We start from the raw sequence: 16,590 nt of genomic DNA, 5'->3' as shown, positions 1-16,590 counted from the left end.
AACTATATAAAAAAAAATAATATATATATATACGTTTTGTTTTTAAGATAGGGGCTACATTTCTAATCTGTATATTGTAGATTATGTATGGGCCAAAGGGGTTTTCAGGGAAGTTAGACAATAATTAAGACTCCATGTTTAATATGAATAAGGATGATTTATTAAATATCTGTACTGTATTTATAGTTAATGATGACAGATTCACAAACTGAGTTTGTAGTAAACAGAACATGAACACGAGTAGAGCAGCTGATGATACTGAACTGCAGCATGTGCCGGTGTCCTGACATTTTATCCTACCCTGTCAGATTTTCCTACCCGGGTTTTGAGCGATTCACGTTCTCGTGATTCAGCATGAAGCCGACTGACTCACAGCGCGTCTGAACCGAACTGATTCTTTTGGTGATTGATTCTGAACTGATTTTGTGCTAATGTAATGAGTGCGGGTAAACCGAGGGCTTGAATGAAGGCAATCTGACGAAACGTAAGTTCATTTAATAACAAATACATCGCAATGGATTATGTATCCGGTGAACTGTTTTTTTTTTCAACCGGTTTATTGAATCAAACCGTCCGAAAGAACCGGTTCGCGGAAAAGAATCGAACTTCCCATCACTAATCCACACTGATATCCAGTGAGTGGTGCATGTGTTTCGTCTGCAAGCAGGAGACTTCTGCCTGCCGGTGTGGTGCAGTAAAATGACAGAAGGGGAGACATTCATTAATTTATCATTTCAATTTTATGCTGGTTTTATTGTTACACGTGACGCGGACTCGACTGTACTCGGAATATTTTCCGAGTCATAAATGTTCGAGTCGTGTCAAGTCCGAGTACAAATTCACCCGAGTGCGTGACAAGTCCGAGTTCATTCAAAATTGGACTCAAGTCCGGACTCGAGTCCAAGTTCGAGTACCCCAACTCTATTTGTTAATACACTTTTGAGTGATTCTGAGAATGGAACATTGATGAATCATGATAAAATTCGAATTGACTCTAAATATTCATGTTCAAAATTATTCAACCCCCTTTGTGCAGAATCTTTAATTCTTTAAAATCACCAATAAACGCTGTCTGTAAGTGTTTAGAAGCTTCTGTCACCTCTCTACTACAGTCTTGGCCCATTCCTCGCCTGAAAAAGCTTTCAGATCACTGATAATCTTTGGTTTTCACATTGCCATTGCTTTCTTCAATTTTATCCAGATATTTGAAATGAGAATTAAGCCTGGAGACTGAACACGCCACTCAAGAACATTCTGTGACTGATCCCTGAACCAAGCAGAAGTAGATTTGGATGTGTACTTTGGGATGACTGTCCTGCAGGAAAGTCCATTGATCATCAGCTTCAGTCTTTGCACCAAAGGCATCACAATTATTGTCAAAATGGCCTGATACTTTAAAGAATCCATGATGTCCTTCATACAGTCATGATTTCCACTTCCTTCTACAGTAAAGAAACTCCATAACAGGACTGATCCACCTCCAAGTTTGAGGATGGAGATGGTGTTCTTCTGCTTATGAGCTTTGCCTGGTTTGCAGCAGATACACCGCTGATCCATGGGTCCAAAAAGTTCCAGTTTGGTCACATCACTCCTTAAAACATTCCTCCAGAGCTCCACAAGTCTACACAAATGTATTTTATCAAGTTCAAGTTGTCCTTTGTTCTTCTTGATCAAGAGTGGTATTCATCATGATGTCTCAACATGAAGGCCATAATTGTCTAGTGATCTTCTTACACACTGCTTTGAAATGGTTTTCCTCCTTTATCGGGTCATCTTGCAAGTCTTTGGCTGTACATTGCAGGTTTTTTCTCAGTTGCTCTGATTAAACATTTTATGATATTGTGCTTTTTCTTCCACAACCTCAAAGGTTTTCTGGTAAAACACACTTTAAACTAAGGAATAAGGCTGAGAGCTGTGTCTCTAGAAACTTGCAATGTCTTGGAAATCTTCATATAGCCTAGTCCTTTCTGAAGTATAACATTATCTATTCTCTTTAGCTTTTTTGAGATCTCTGTTGACATTTTTGCTACTCACCTTCAGCACATGCATGTGCTAACTGTATGTGTAACGGCTCAAGCTAATTCTGTTTTTAATAGAGTTTCTTAAAGCTTAATTGTGTTTTGAGACTGTTTTATTCCCCACCATGCAAATAAGTGATTTAAAAACAGCAATGTCGAATGGGGTTGAATAATTATGACATAGCAGTATTATTAAAAAATCTTACAACTCAAAACTATTACATTATATATTGACAATATCACTTTTAATATTCCAGTGAACTGTTATAGATGCAATTTTTATTTTATCCTGGATCTTCAGAAAAGCTTCTATTTGTAAAGTACTGCAGTTTCTGAGGGGTTGAGTAATTTTGATTGCAACTCTATATATATATATATACCTCCCGCAGAATGCTATCCGAGCCAAACAGAGAACAGAACAGACTGGGTATATGCCTAACTCCAGGTTCACACACTCTCTGTGATGCACCTTTTTTCTGAGCCCATGTCAACTCAACGGATCAGAGCGTTCACACTGCACGAGGTAAAAGGCTAGAAATATAAATGTCCAAAAATAATTAATATCTAGCACATGAGCATAGAGAGAGTTGTGAGCGCACAGGACGCAGTTTAAGTGAGAGGAGACACGTTTTAAGTGCGCACACTCTCTCCGCGCAGAACAGCGTGTATCTGAGCAAACACGACTGGTTTTGTGACAGAGCAAAGGAAATCTGCTGCGAACAGAAAGAACGTTCGCGTCTCTCGCTGCTGCTTCTGAACTGCTTAAGCAGACTGTATACACACTGCAGACGGAGTAGGTCTATGTGTGAACTTGTATAATGTATAACAAATATATTTCAACACAGAGGCACCGCTACAATTAATGAGCTCTATGAACAATGCATTGAAAAAAAAAAAAACCTCTGCAGACTGCTAAACTCTTTGGTTCTTTCAGTTGTTTGAATTGGGTTATACTTAAAAAATAATTCAAAGTATCAAGGCATACACTGTAATCCCCTTCTCTCTCATGCACATTGAGTTTCTATGCAAATAAGCACTTTCAATAATCTATATTAATTATGCAGTCATAAATTGTATGTTCCACTGATCACAGTCCTACTACTGATGATCTTATAAATCATAAAAGCCCATATTTTTCTAAGAGTATAGCCAGCATGTTTAGTTTTGCTAATAGTTTAAACTTTAGCTGAAGGTTCCTGCTCTGACTCAAAAGCTGAACTGTCCACCCTCTCTTGTTCAAAACTGGAGCACTAGCAGCACTATTGCTACTGTCGCTTCCTTCGTCACCTTCAAAATTAACAAGCATTGTACACCAGGCTACATATGGTAGGATAGAAATGGAAAATCAATGTCTGGTCAATTTTGGCACTAAAAAAATACTGTATCCCCATATGTAAAACAGTGTGCCATTAAAATGCTCTTTTAAAACATCTATCATAATATACATTTGGAAAAAAAAAAAAAATTATATATATATATATATATATATATATAGCTCAGCAGCGGGTAGACAGTCAGCAGAGCAAGCAGTCAGGAGGAAACATGTTGACAGCCATTTATGCATGTTTGAATTTGTCGTTCTGTAGCATAAAAATATTAATTGGTGGTTTATTCTTAAACCAATCAGCGAGCTAGTGGAAGCATAATTAAATATTTTATATATATATATAAAATCTGATCTAGAATATACAGCACAGACTTATATTATATTACTGTGCAAAAAAAATCTTAAAATTAATAAATCAAAGCCACAACTGTCAGGGGTGGCAAGGGAGGAACTCAAGTGCAGACAGGAATCGGGTTACACAGAGGATTTATTATATACAAAAAGGGGAAAACAAAACCCACGAGGGGGAAAACAACGGCTAGGCCAGAAACTAAACAACTTAACAGGACAGGATTGACATGACAAACAAACTCTTAAATACTAACTACAAACAAACGCTCATGGTTATACAAAGACTTCAAAGGTACAGAAACATCTAGAGACACTCACGATCTGGTAAACACTCACAAATGTGGAAACAAATCACAATGAACCGACGCAAGACAGAGCACACTATGAATCTAAATAGGGGGAACAATTAAGACACGATAGGTGACACAGATAGGACAATCATAGCAAGACTAGGATAACAAGGGGGCGGGGCAAGGGAACGAGACAACACAAGCACATGGCCCAAAGACCAGGCCATGTGCTTGAACACAAAACACGGGTCTGTCATGATCCTGCCTCAAGACTAGGGAAAAATCAAGGACACGAGGGCAGAATCATGACACACAACAGAAGTACACATATCTGTATTCCCATGTTCCTGTAGCTCAAGCGGTAGAGCATTGCGTTAACAAGGCTGGGGGTTCGAATCCCAGGGAACATATGTTAGGACTAAATTGAAATTCGAATTTCTCTCAATTTTAAAAAAGTATTTAATTTTGTGTTGGTATTTTATTATTACTATTATTTTTACAGAGTATATATATATATATATATATATATATATATATATATATATATATATATATATATATATATATATATATATATATAAACATACAAAAAAGTGTGTTATCTAATATGTTTTGTGTGTGTGTGTGTGTGTGTGTGTGTGTTTGTTTGCGCGCGCGCGTGCGTGTGTTTGTGTGTGTGTGTTTGCGCGCGTACGTGTGTGTGTGTGTTTGGCTGTTTCTTATTTCCTGTTTCAGACAATCCTCCACCGCGTACTTTCAAAACTCACGGTAAATTTCTTAAAAGGGCTGATTTGTTCTAGCAAAGCACAGTTTTCCAACTCGCTCCACTGATGCATGAGATCTTCACTGTGCATCTTTATTTCTCATATTCATATTCTGGATATTTCTACATCTCCTTTCATCACAGGTCAGATTCTTTAACACGATACTTTAACATACTTTCACTTTAAATGTATTTTGTGGAAACAGTATATTTGGGTTTGTGCATCTTCAAGCAGCAGAGCTCCAGGACGTCTACAACATTAGTGCTTGTGTTAATGAAGTAAATATCATTGGCCTTATTGAGTGCAAACTGGAAATTATTCATTTATTTTAATACAAGTAGTAGTGTGATACTTTTGGTATTCTGATGTAAAGATGATTCAGACTAATTAAATAATGTAAAGTCAGTTATGATCTGTTTTTATTACTGTATGCATGAAAGGCTTTAATAGCTGACAAACAGTAATGTGTTTAACTGCATGTGTCTGAATATATAGCATTAGCAGAGTCCATGCTATTTTTATTAGTGTTTTTATTAGTGTATGCATGAAAGAATAGCTGATATATATATTTAAGACTAGCTGACTTGCATCTGAATTCATTTATTGAACTGTTTGTTAGTTTGTTCATGCTTCAGTTGCACTGGACTGTGATTGTTCACTCGATCTGAATCTGTAGCATCAGTCCAGACACCGTCTTCACATGATGATGATGATGATGATGATGATGATGATGAGCCTGTGTTCTTCATCTACAGTCTCACATGATCATTGATGTGTCTGACAGAATCGTGATGAGATGATGAACAAGAAAAAGCTTTTTTAACTGAAAATACCTGAAACACAATGTTATTCTCATATGTTTTTACATCACATACTTCAGGTTCATTTATATCATTAGGAGCATTTGTTCAAGTTTTAACAGCAAATTTAATTCAGCTATAAGGTTATCTGAAATGTACCTTAACTTTGATGATCAATTAACTCTGTCTGTGTGTTTTAACAGATACAGATGGAGAGTAGAAATGAAATAATGCAGAAACCACAGATGAGCAAAAAGAAGAATACAGAACAAATGGAGCCTGGAGATCAGACGCAAACCAGTGGAGAGAAAAGCAGACAAACACTTGTAAGATGTGACAGTATGAAGAGATTATCACCAAACTGTGAGTGTTTGTTTAATTCTTCACATTTCTAATCTTGCTACAGTACATACTTTCTTCGTATTCTCCTGTCATAAAGTTGCACATTCATCAGATACATCAGACTTTCTACAGATGATTGACAGGACATATTATTGATCAGGGATTGAGTATAAAACCCCATGAATCAAAATAAAAACGAGGATAATCTGATCTTTGTTTGTGATTTTTAGTCTCGCATGAGCCACAAGGACCTGGAAAGTTAAATGCAGGTTTTCTCAAGAACACACAACATCAGTGACTTCCAGCTACGAACAGATGAAGACCTGACCATCATCATCATCATCATCATCACTACAGTGTGTTCAGCTCCTGGACTCTTACACAGACTCTGGTTCATCACACATTCTTACAAACAAACAGCTCAGTGTCTTCGGTTTCACTGCACGAGCAGACCTATGGGTCGAAATTAACTGGAGAACCTGAAGGAAACCTGCAGAAAAGTCATTCACCTGAAGCAGGAGAGCTTCTTACTGTCAGTCAATTACATCATACTGTCCTAATGTATTGATGAAACACGTTACAAAGACTGTGAACTACTGAATCGTGGAGTTAGCACATTTATTTAGACAGGATTTGACTGTAAGCTGGTGAGTTAAAGTGTTTAACCAGTTTACCTACCGCTCCGTTACCCAGCATGTTAAAACAATCAAATGAAAATAAATCAATGTATTTCTTGTAAAAAAACAATACTCTGCTTTGAAATCTTTCTTGGGGTGTTTTATAAATGCACCTTCATTTATTTCTTCATTTCAAGTTCTCGTGGTCAAATTATCATTTGCAATCACAGTAAGACGTAAAACTGTGCATGTGACTCAGAGAAATTCACTAAAAGCTAATCTCCTAAAAAAAATACTAAAATCTAGTGAGTGTTTTCAAAAACATTATATTTAGCACGTTGAGCACTATAGGGGCATGTTGTCACATGATGCAGTGCATGATGGGAAGCGGCTGTTCATTGATGCTCATTTATGAAACACTGTATAAAGAATGAAAATCTTCCTCAACATATTTTTTATAAGGATTTTAAGCTATTTAATGTTTTTAAATGCTTAGACAATTTTGAAACAAAGCAACAACCAAATTTTTTTTTCAGTCTAAGATGAAATAAAACGTTATTATTATTGATTTCACATTCAATTTTAAAGTACACCCTTGCTGTCTGATCAGAGAGTGAAACACTGCTCTGGTCTAACCATAGACAGTAAAAGAAATGGACACAGCGACCCCATTGCAACTCAATTGAGACAAGTGAAGCCCAGTTTTAGCGTTTTTTAGCACTTCCGTTTCTGACGCGCAGACTCAAACGAAGCTTGATGACGTCAGCAACCTGTCTGCCAGACGTAAATCTTCTAGTAGCTGTGTGTGCAAACTGTCATCGTTAATCTTGCAGAGACGGCGAGCTTGAGCGGGGAGTTCTTTGTCGTGAGTGAGCAGGAGTAAGTATTCTGATTAATAAGTGAAGTTCTGCTAAAAGATGGCAGCCCCCACCCGACTTCAACTTCCGGTCGAGTTCCTTTCCGCCTGGGTCTAACACACACATATCATATGTCTTGACGAGACTCGTTTATGTTCTTGTCTGTGATTCAGTTTAGTTTTATACCACAGCACCTCCATCTGGAACAGCTCAGAACTGAACTATTCTCTATCTGAACAGTGTTAGTTAATCATTTACATTTAATAATGCTCATTAGCTTCTTCTCCATTGACAGTTAAATTCGACAACGATGTGTTTGCAGCAGAAAAGTTTAATGTGATTCTCAAATTACTCTGAACAAAACGCAGCAGACGTACTGAAAATGCATGCAATTATGTCAAACTATATTTAAATACAGCTATTCATATTGTTTTTGTGTGTGTTTATTTTAAAAACACCAACTATTTAAAAACACGCCACAAAAGTGTAGCATATATCAAAAAACCTGTTAGGAATTTCCTGACCTAGATTTGAGGATCACGTGATCTAGCGTGATTATGTCCCAGTCATTTCAGAAGAGTTCACAATTAATGAAATATAACATTTTATTTTGTCAGGTAATAATGTATAATGGCGATTACATAACTAAACAATGAGAATACAGTTCAGAATGATACTCGGTTCCAATTTAGATCCAACCAGGACACACAGAACATGTGTATATACAGACAGAGAAACTAACTAATCACCCACAGCTGCAGCCAATGAGATGTGATTGACAGAGCAAAGGATGAAATGTACTTTTGGTACTTAAGTACATTTAAAAGGAAGTACTTCTGTACGTTTACTTACAGTAAAATCTGTCTTTACTATTTTCACTTGTTATGGAGAAATATTTGATCAGCAGCAGGCCAGTGATAACCAGTTTTCTTTATTTTGTCGGAAGCGCGCCCTCTTGTGACCATTGTGCGCTCTACACCCGTATATTCACAATACACACAACACACACACACACACACACACACACACACACACACACATATACAGGTGCATCTCAATAAATTAGGATATGGTGACATTTCAATCAGCTTATCAACTCAAAACACCTGCAAAGGTTTCCTGAGCCTTCAAAATGGTCTCTCAGTTTGCTTCACTAGGCTACAGCTTATTTAAATTACATACATCTGTATATATGAATATTCATTTAAAATAAATTATTTATAATTACTGTTAAAATAAAATTGCTTGTGTAGTGGATTCATTTTATATATATATATATATATATATATATATATATATATATATATATATATATATATATATATATATATATATGCCTATATATATATTTAAATATATATATTTTTTTTAGTGTTAGTGATCTTTAATGTGAAGGAGCAGAAACTGGGAGTGATTTGTTTGAGTCTCGAGTCTTTGCTCTCATCTGATTGGTCTGATTTCAGTCTGAGATCTGTAACTCAGAACAGAAGTTTCTAAAGCAATGAACGCAGATAAAAGCCAAGACACTTTCACGAAACCTAAAACCCAGGACTGGAGCGAACTAAACTGAATCGTTCCTGTCTAGTGAACTAAACCAGCTTCATACAGACCCTGGACACAGAAGCACAACAATAATCACAAACATATCACTAGAAATAGAGAAATTACAGTCAAACAGACCAAGAAACAGAAACAAATCACTGTATCTCATCAGTAAAACAGGATCTAGTTGTCTGTTTATAAGCTGTTAATCGTTTGAGCAGCTCTCGCATCTGTTTCTGAGATTTTTACACAAAACTGAGTCAACACTTGAGTTATTAATCACTGAACAGAAAGGGTTAACAGAGTGTGTGCTGTCCATAAATGAAACTTAATAAAATAGATGTGTGTGTGTGTGTGTGTGTGTGTGTGTGTGTGTGAAGGTGTTCTCTGTGTGGTGTGTTGAAGGAGTGTGAGCTAATACATAAATAACAGATAAATTAAGAAATAATAAACTATTAGTTATTACCTCTCTCAGGATCTTAATATTCACAGTTAAACATCTTCACAAATGATCCTAAAATGATCAGAACACACATGATAAGAACATGATCAGACTGTATTGTGTATAGATGTGATTTGTGTTGTGTTCTCTGAATCTTGTTCATGTAGAAATCATTTAGTTTTCTCTGTTGAAGCTCGATGCTAATATTAGCTGCTTCAGGAGAATAAAATGATCTAAACGTCTCAAATAATTTCCTCAGAAACTGGAGGATGGTGTTGACACATCATCAGGAAATATTAACATTAGGGTTTAAATGATTGTGAAAGTATAAAGTGAGCCGAGTGTGTGTGACACTGATGTCTCTGCAGAGCTGAATGTGGACAGGGGTCCTTCAGAGACACAGCTGCCCTGATATTCCCTGATTTTATTACATTTTAATCAATGTCTGACAGTGCTGACAAAGAGTGGACACAGCTTTGAAACCTTATGAAACACACGTGTGTGCTTAAAAAAACAGATAGGAGATATTATTAAGTGTTGCTTCAGATAAAACAAGCTTTTTCTCATCATTAAAAACATTTTTATCTATTTTATATGGTTGACTGAACCATTCTCTGGACACAGATGCAGTGAGAAGACAATAAGTGTCATAGATTTGATAATTGTGATAGTTGTGTTAAATACATTTTATTATTAATCCATCATAACATTTACAGTTAAAAATATTTTCATTTTTAAACCTAATAGCAGAAACAATTGCCGTCAAGAATCATTATCATTCATCAAAACGGAAATGTTTTCTCACTTAGTTTTTAATAACTGCATGATTTCTCGGAAATCAGCCTGTGGTGCTTTTTCTGAAAAATTTCCACTGAACTCTATTAGTAAGAACAGAACTTGTGACGATAGCTGCTTCTGGAGAAACGATGTCTGAGATGGTTTCCGCTTCCTGTGCACGTGACTCCGCCTTTACCAGGGGACAGATTTCCCTTCAGCGCTTATAAATATATCTGACTGCACAGAACAGAGCTGTTTCTGATGGACACAAGTTCTGCTGTATAGATCCTCTGAGACTGGATTTTACACTTTTCTGATTCGGATTTAACGGATTCAGATTATATTGTAAGTGTCTATGATAACGATTTATTGCGTGTATTATTATTATTATTGTCGCTGTATTCTGCTGGCACATTTGTATGTTATCCTAAAAGTCCATGGGTTATGATTTTTTTCTTGTTTTCTCATCATTATGATTTAAAATAAGTTTTTATCTCGTCATCTTAATTTTTCCGTGATCTCAAAATAAATATATTGCTATTTTGTGCTATAACATATGACAGCGTTTTAGTGCCACGTTGAAAAAAAAGAATCTAAGATTACGAGATTAAAGTCGTAATATTTCTAGAATAAAGTCGAAATGTTTAGACAATTTAAATCGTATACATTAAAGTTATAATATTTTTAGATTAGGCCTTTACTGAAGATTAAACACTTTATCTTGACGTCATCTCACACACCCAGTCGACATTCCTTCGGGGGGCGCTGTCGCTCTCTTATTTAATTATTATTATTAAATATTAGCAGAAATCACCATGCGTCATACTCGCAGGAACAATAGGCTTGGCAATAATATTTCATATCTTCAGTTGCATTCGTTATTTGTAGTGCACCAGCCACCCAATAGCAATACAATTCATGCAGTTGATAAAATTACTTTTAATATCTCTGCTTTCAAAATCAGTTTTAAAGTAAAACACAAATTAATCAAGCTCTTTAATGATCAGATCTCTGTATTTATGTGAAACAATTCATTAAATTAAACGGTTTTCTTTGTGAAAATCCAAAGTGTGTGAACATTTATTCTTAATATTTTGACTTTATTCTCGTCATTTCTACTTTAATCTCGAAATATTACGACTTTAATCTTGTAATCTCTGTTTTTTTTTTTTTTTTTTTTTTTTTTTTTTTTACGTGACACTAAAACGCAATCGTAGAATGTAAAAGTAAATCCACATTGTTCTTGTTATCTTACTCTGTCAGCTGTAATTTCATGACTGGAATATATATATCTGTATATGTATTTGAAGCATCTATTTATCAGTGCTATAATGCATTTAAGGATATAGTTTAATGTCAAAATAGATAATTATCATCAGATTGATTAACATATACATCATTCCTGTAATCTCCATTTCTAGATGTAGTTGTAGATGTTGATGTGATTCTTACTCTTGCTGTTGTTTATTCACTGAACAATAAACTACTTCATGAAAACAAACAAACATTTGAAGGAAAGACTTTTTCTTCTTTTATTCATTTTTACAAGTGTGAACCAGTTTTATACCCTGGTGTTGTACAGATTTATTGCAGTACAGTAAAAATAAATACAATTGTATTCTAGTTCATATTCTTGCAATGCAGTCATTAATTCATTAGCAGAGAGTCCACAACTTTAAAAGCATGTGTCATACTGTAAGGAGACATTAAAAGTGTACAGTATATGTGTTTGATAATCACTGCATTAAAGCTTTACATGTTTTCACTGAGAATCAGATCTATGACACTGGTGCTGCACAAGGCTATATTACACACAGAGCGCTGTCTTCATCAATCTCTCAGCTGTTTAAATGAGTTTAGATCTGGAGACTGAACCCTTCAGTGATCCTCGTGTCCTCATCCTGGAGGACAACACTCCCATCAGGAGAGAAATGTGTCCTCATCAGGATCAAGCTGATCAGATTTGTGTTGATCTTCAGAAAACTGAACTCTGTCTGAAGATCAGGAATCAGCTGCTGGAGATGATGATGTGTGAGAGTCTGACACTTTTTCTCGAACATCTTGAGAAACTAGAAATGAAAAACACAAACATCTGATTACAGCAGTTCTGTACAAGAATGATGCTCGCAACACAAGATCACGGGTTCAGATCTGATTCAGATAAAAACTCTATCAGAGATTAGAGAAGGAGAAACAGTGTTGATGATTAAAGACATGAAAGTGTGTTTGTCTTCAACATCATAAAAACTCACAGTTTAGTCTGAAGTTATCAAAGCTGTTTCTTCTGACTAACATCAGCGTCTTTTCCTCTCCTGGTTCTTTAGGTTTTAACTTTACATTTTTCTCTTTCATTCTCTTCTTGTCTTTCGTCTACAGATCGCTCCTTCATTAGTCATTTAGTCATGTCTCCTTAAAGATTATCTGTTACAAATAATATGGAAGAACATCCACACAAAGATTCAGTCAGAGACACTAAAAACAGAGAAGAAGACCATTATTTTAATGGATTTGCAAAGTCATACATTTTAATTTTACTGTCAGATGGCCAAATAAACATTTACATGAACTTCAGCTTCAGCTAAAACTTAATGTTATAATTTTACTGCGAGTTGTAAAACTATGAGAAATTAGTGAGTTTTTTTTTTTTTTTTAATAAAGCAATTTACAGTGGACACAAGATTATTTACAAGACATTACTTTTACACATAATTATAATGTAATTTAAGAACTATATTGATATTAATATTTTTATTAGTCTGCATTCACATTGATCATATCTATCTTGAGATGTCATGTTTTTGTCTGGTGCTATTATAACTCTATCAGCTGCAGCTTCAATCTGAATCACATTTATATGAAGATAATATCTCTCTCATAACTTTACAGACTGTAATGATCTGCATGAAAAACAATTCTTTTATTAAACAGATTATAATTATATAGCACTGAAAGTGTGATAGACTGCTCACTTTATAATAACTAGAAATCTGTCACTCATCTCACTTCAGTTCGCGATCTCACAAGTGAATAATAATAATAATAATAATAATAATAATAATAATAATAATAATGTCTTCAGTAGAGCTGCTCAGAAATCAATGTTTTACAATGTTTTAAAACGATCTGTATTGAATAAATATAATACATCGTTTGATGTGATCATAGACACTTACAGCATAATCCGGTGTTGTATCTAAATCAGAAAAGAGCAAAATCAAGATTAGCTCCAGTAAATGCGTCAGTTATTGTTCGACAGCTGAACTTCTGTCTGCAGCGGAGTTTGTGCGCGGGGCGGAGCTTACAGACTCGGCGGGTGACGTCAGAGGAGTCTCCTGTCGGACTACAATAGGCGATAAACTCCACAACAATCTGGTGTAGACTGAATCTCAGCTGTTCAACATGAACTGACGCTGACGCCTTTACTGGAGCTATTTTAATAAGTGAATAATTTCTATGATCATATCAAACGATGTGTTGTATTTATTGTTATTACTGTCTGTGAATATATTCTGTTGATGCAGTTGAGCTCAAGTCAAGTCATATTTATCTCTACAGCACTTTATTCAATACAGATTGTTTTAAAACATTAATTTCTGAGCAGCTCTACTGAAGACAATAACATCATCATCATCATCATCATTATTATTCTTCCACTTTCCAGGTCCAAGGAAGGTATTCAAGAGGATCATTCTGGCTAGAAGGTCATGATCCTCTTGCTGTAAACCTTAAAATACCTCAGACCAAGACAAACATCCCCGAGATGGAGACAGAAACTAACAATTGGAATTTGCATTAAGTCAGGTCCCAGACGAAAGGTAGTTTACACCTCAAAGTGAATAAGATTACATCAATATCTGCAGCACTGGTGTGTTCCTGTAGTTTTGTGAAGTGATGATGTCATCAGCTCAGCTCTTCTTCTCTGACAGAATCACAGACCTCTCTGGTGTGAACACCACATGCTTTCTAGTCGTTTCACACTGCTTTCATGTGCACACTCATATTTCTGGAAACAATCTGAACCAGGAGAATAAAAGATCAGAAAGAGAAAGCTCTTTGTGTGGATGTGTCCTAAACTGTGCTTCCATATTATTTGTAACAGATCATCTTTAAGGAGACATGACTAAATGACTAAAGGAGTGATCTGCAGATGAAAGACAAGAAGAGAATGACAGAGAAAAAAGACAAGTCAAAACCTAAAGAAAACACTTTCATAAGAGTCCTTTGGAAAAGAATGACTGACATAAAATCAAACAGAAATCTTGCCGCGCATGCGCACAGATGCAGCAGCTACAGACTGATTTACCAGAAATCACGTGATCTCTCACACAGATCAGCCTGATGTACGAGAATAATGCACTTACTGACTGACATTCAGTTTAAGTGAACACAATGATTCTTGACTCATGGGACAACACATGTCCAGCAATTCTACAATCCTGTAGGCCGAAAAATATACAGATTTAAAATGTTATAAATACTTTTTTTTTTATAAAAAAAAAAAAAAGAAAGAATTAGAATCTGAAATCTTTTCCTTGTACTTTTGTCAAATAAATAAAAGTTTAAGGGGTCATATGATGCAATTTTATTTGTTTTATTTTTTTGCCTTGAACTGTATAAACACATTTCATTACAACAAATACACAAAATAATGTTCTTTTTTGCAGCATCATATGACCCCTTTAATATTTCAATAATTTAACAACACATTTGCATGTTTGCTGTTCTTTGTTGTTTAATTGTCACATTGACATGCAGGTCAACCTAATAAAATATTTGCATTTTTTGTGTCCAAATGTTTCAATTTTTTTAATGATATAATTATTAGTTTCAGTAAAGGCATTATGAGGACCTTCCGTCTCCTTCAGCTCTGTCTTAGGCATCTTACATTACAGACAGTGCAGTTTATTGTTCAGACATCTGCAGTCCTCAAGCCTCCTGCAGCAGGACTATGACATGTTCATACAGGTGAGCAGGGACCCTGCTTTCTTCACCAAACTCTTCGGTTACACAAATGGAGAAGAAACCCTGGGAGAAACCAGGCTCAGTCGGGGTTCGGTTCTCCAATTCTCTAGAGCCAGCTCAATCACATTTACACTGCAAAATAATATTTAAGAATAAGATTTAATATTGGGGACTCAAATATATGTCAATTATATAAACTGGAGACAGAAACCCTTTAACATTAGTTTTTTCAGGAACAATATTCTGGAACGATGCATTCATCTGGATACAACATGGGGAGTTATAATCTATGGGATTTAAATCCGGCCATGATTCAAAACTGAAAATAAAGTTCTGAAAGGTTGAAACTAAGTGTTCGAAAACTCAAAATCTTCCAAAAAAAAGTTTTGCAAGATCGAAAAATAAGATTTGCAAGGTTGCAAAATGTATAGAACGACTCACTTTCCTCAACTCAGTTTCTTTTTCGGGGCCGGGGGGTTGGTCCTGTAGCTGATTTCACATAATGATTACAGATAACAAAATCATAATTTTTAAAAAGGTTTTATTTAAAAATTTGAACTGTATTTATAAGCTTTTTTTCCTTCTGAGGCCTGAAATTGATTAATTTTGGTAAATATGTAGCTAAATGTGTTTTTTTTGTTTGTTTGTTTGTTTGTTTTTTTGCTGGTAGTACGCGAGTGCTGGCACCTTGTCTGGTTTAGGCCTGTTATGGATAAATAATGATGACAATAAAACCGCCTGTAGGTGACAGCAAAACCATGGTTTAAGTATTTATTGAATCGTTCAAATCAAACTTTTCGTCCAAAACAGCTGATTCTATTAGAAAGGAAACAAGAAAGTCCATTTGAATGGACTGTTGAATCACTGGCTCACTTGATTCGTTGGAAATCTGATGAATTAAAGGAACAAAACACAGTGTTAAGGGCCGTTCACATGTCGCGCCTAAAAACACTTTCTCCTTCTTTCCAAAGCGCTCGGGCTGTTGCGCTCCTAAAGCGTCTGCAGTTGCAAAGCAACCATGACCTGCTCTCTCCATGAAGGCGCATTAATTTTCAGCAAAGGATAAATTAATTAGCAAAACATAAAATCGCTTGCAGTAGCTCTGCTACTAAATTTATTTCAAAATTCCTTCATCTTGGCTGAGCTTTCAACGTTGTCACATGACCTGCGGTGCGCTTGCGGCTCTCTGAAAAGTTGAGATGTTTTTAACTCGATGCGGTGCGGACGCATCTGGAGAAACGAGTCGCTTGCATTATGAGCACACATACCGCACGCCTAGATTGGAGATAACGAGCTTGAGCTCGCAAAAGACGCGATATGTGAACGGCCCCTTACTATGCACTGTTGTAGCTACCAAATTTGTGCTCGCGCACATGTGCTGATACTAAAGAATTGCTTAAAGTTCAATGAATATAAAAACGTAAAAAAAATTTTCATGGCTTAAATTATTAGGACATTCTAACTGTATTTATTAATTCTGCAGGCTTCCTTGCACACTGAA

At 35.6% G+C, this 16,590-nt stretch overlaps 3 long non-coding RNA genes across 3 annotated transcripts; 2 read left to right on the top strand and 1 right to left on the bottom strand.

The window, feature by feature from the left end:
• Positions 1-4,709: 4,709 nt before the first annotated feature.
• On the top strand, positions 4,710-6,610 carry LOC113039243 (uncharacterized). Its single transcript, XR_003274916.1, has 3 exons — positions 4,710-4,893; positions 5,754-5,913; positions 6,123-6,610. It is a non-coding gene; the product is annotated as an uncharacterized LOC113039243 (long non-coding RNA).
• Positions 6,611-10,343: 3,733 nt separating this feature from the next.
• LOC113039132 (uncharacterized) lies at positions 10,344-14,565 on the top strand. The gene is made up of 3 exons (XR_003274882.1): positions 10,344-10,472; positions 13,789-13,942; positions 14,227-14,565. It is a non-coding gene; the product is annotated as an uncharacterized LOC113039132 (long non-coding RNA).
• On the bottom strand, positions 11,288-13,496 carry LOC113039131 (uncharacterized). Its single transcript, XR_003274881.1, has 3 exons — positions 13,301-13,496; positions 12,380-12,548; positions 11,288-12,196 (listed from the first exon to the last, which is right to left on the bottom strand). It is a non-coding gene; the product is annotated as an uncharacterized LOC113039131 (long non-coding RNA).
• Positions 14,566-16,590: the final 2,025 nt, after the last annotated feature.

This window comes from Carassius auratus, chromosome 21 (assembly GCF_003368295.1).
Source record: "Carassius auratus strain Wakin chromosome 21, ASM336829v1, whole genome shotgun sequence".
Taxonomy (NCBI): Eukaryota; Metazoa; Chordata; class Actinopteri; order Cypriniformes; family Cyprinidae; genus Carassius; species Carassius auratus.
The sequence above is the reverse complement of the archived record's forward strand: the minus strand, read 5'-3'. Positions and strand labels throughout refer to the sequence as shown.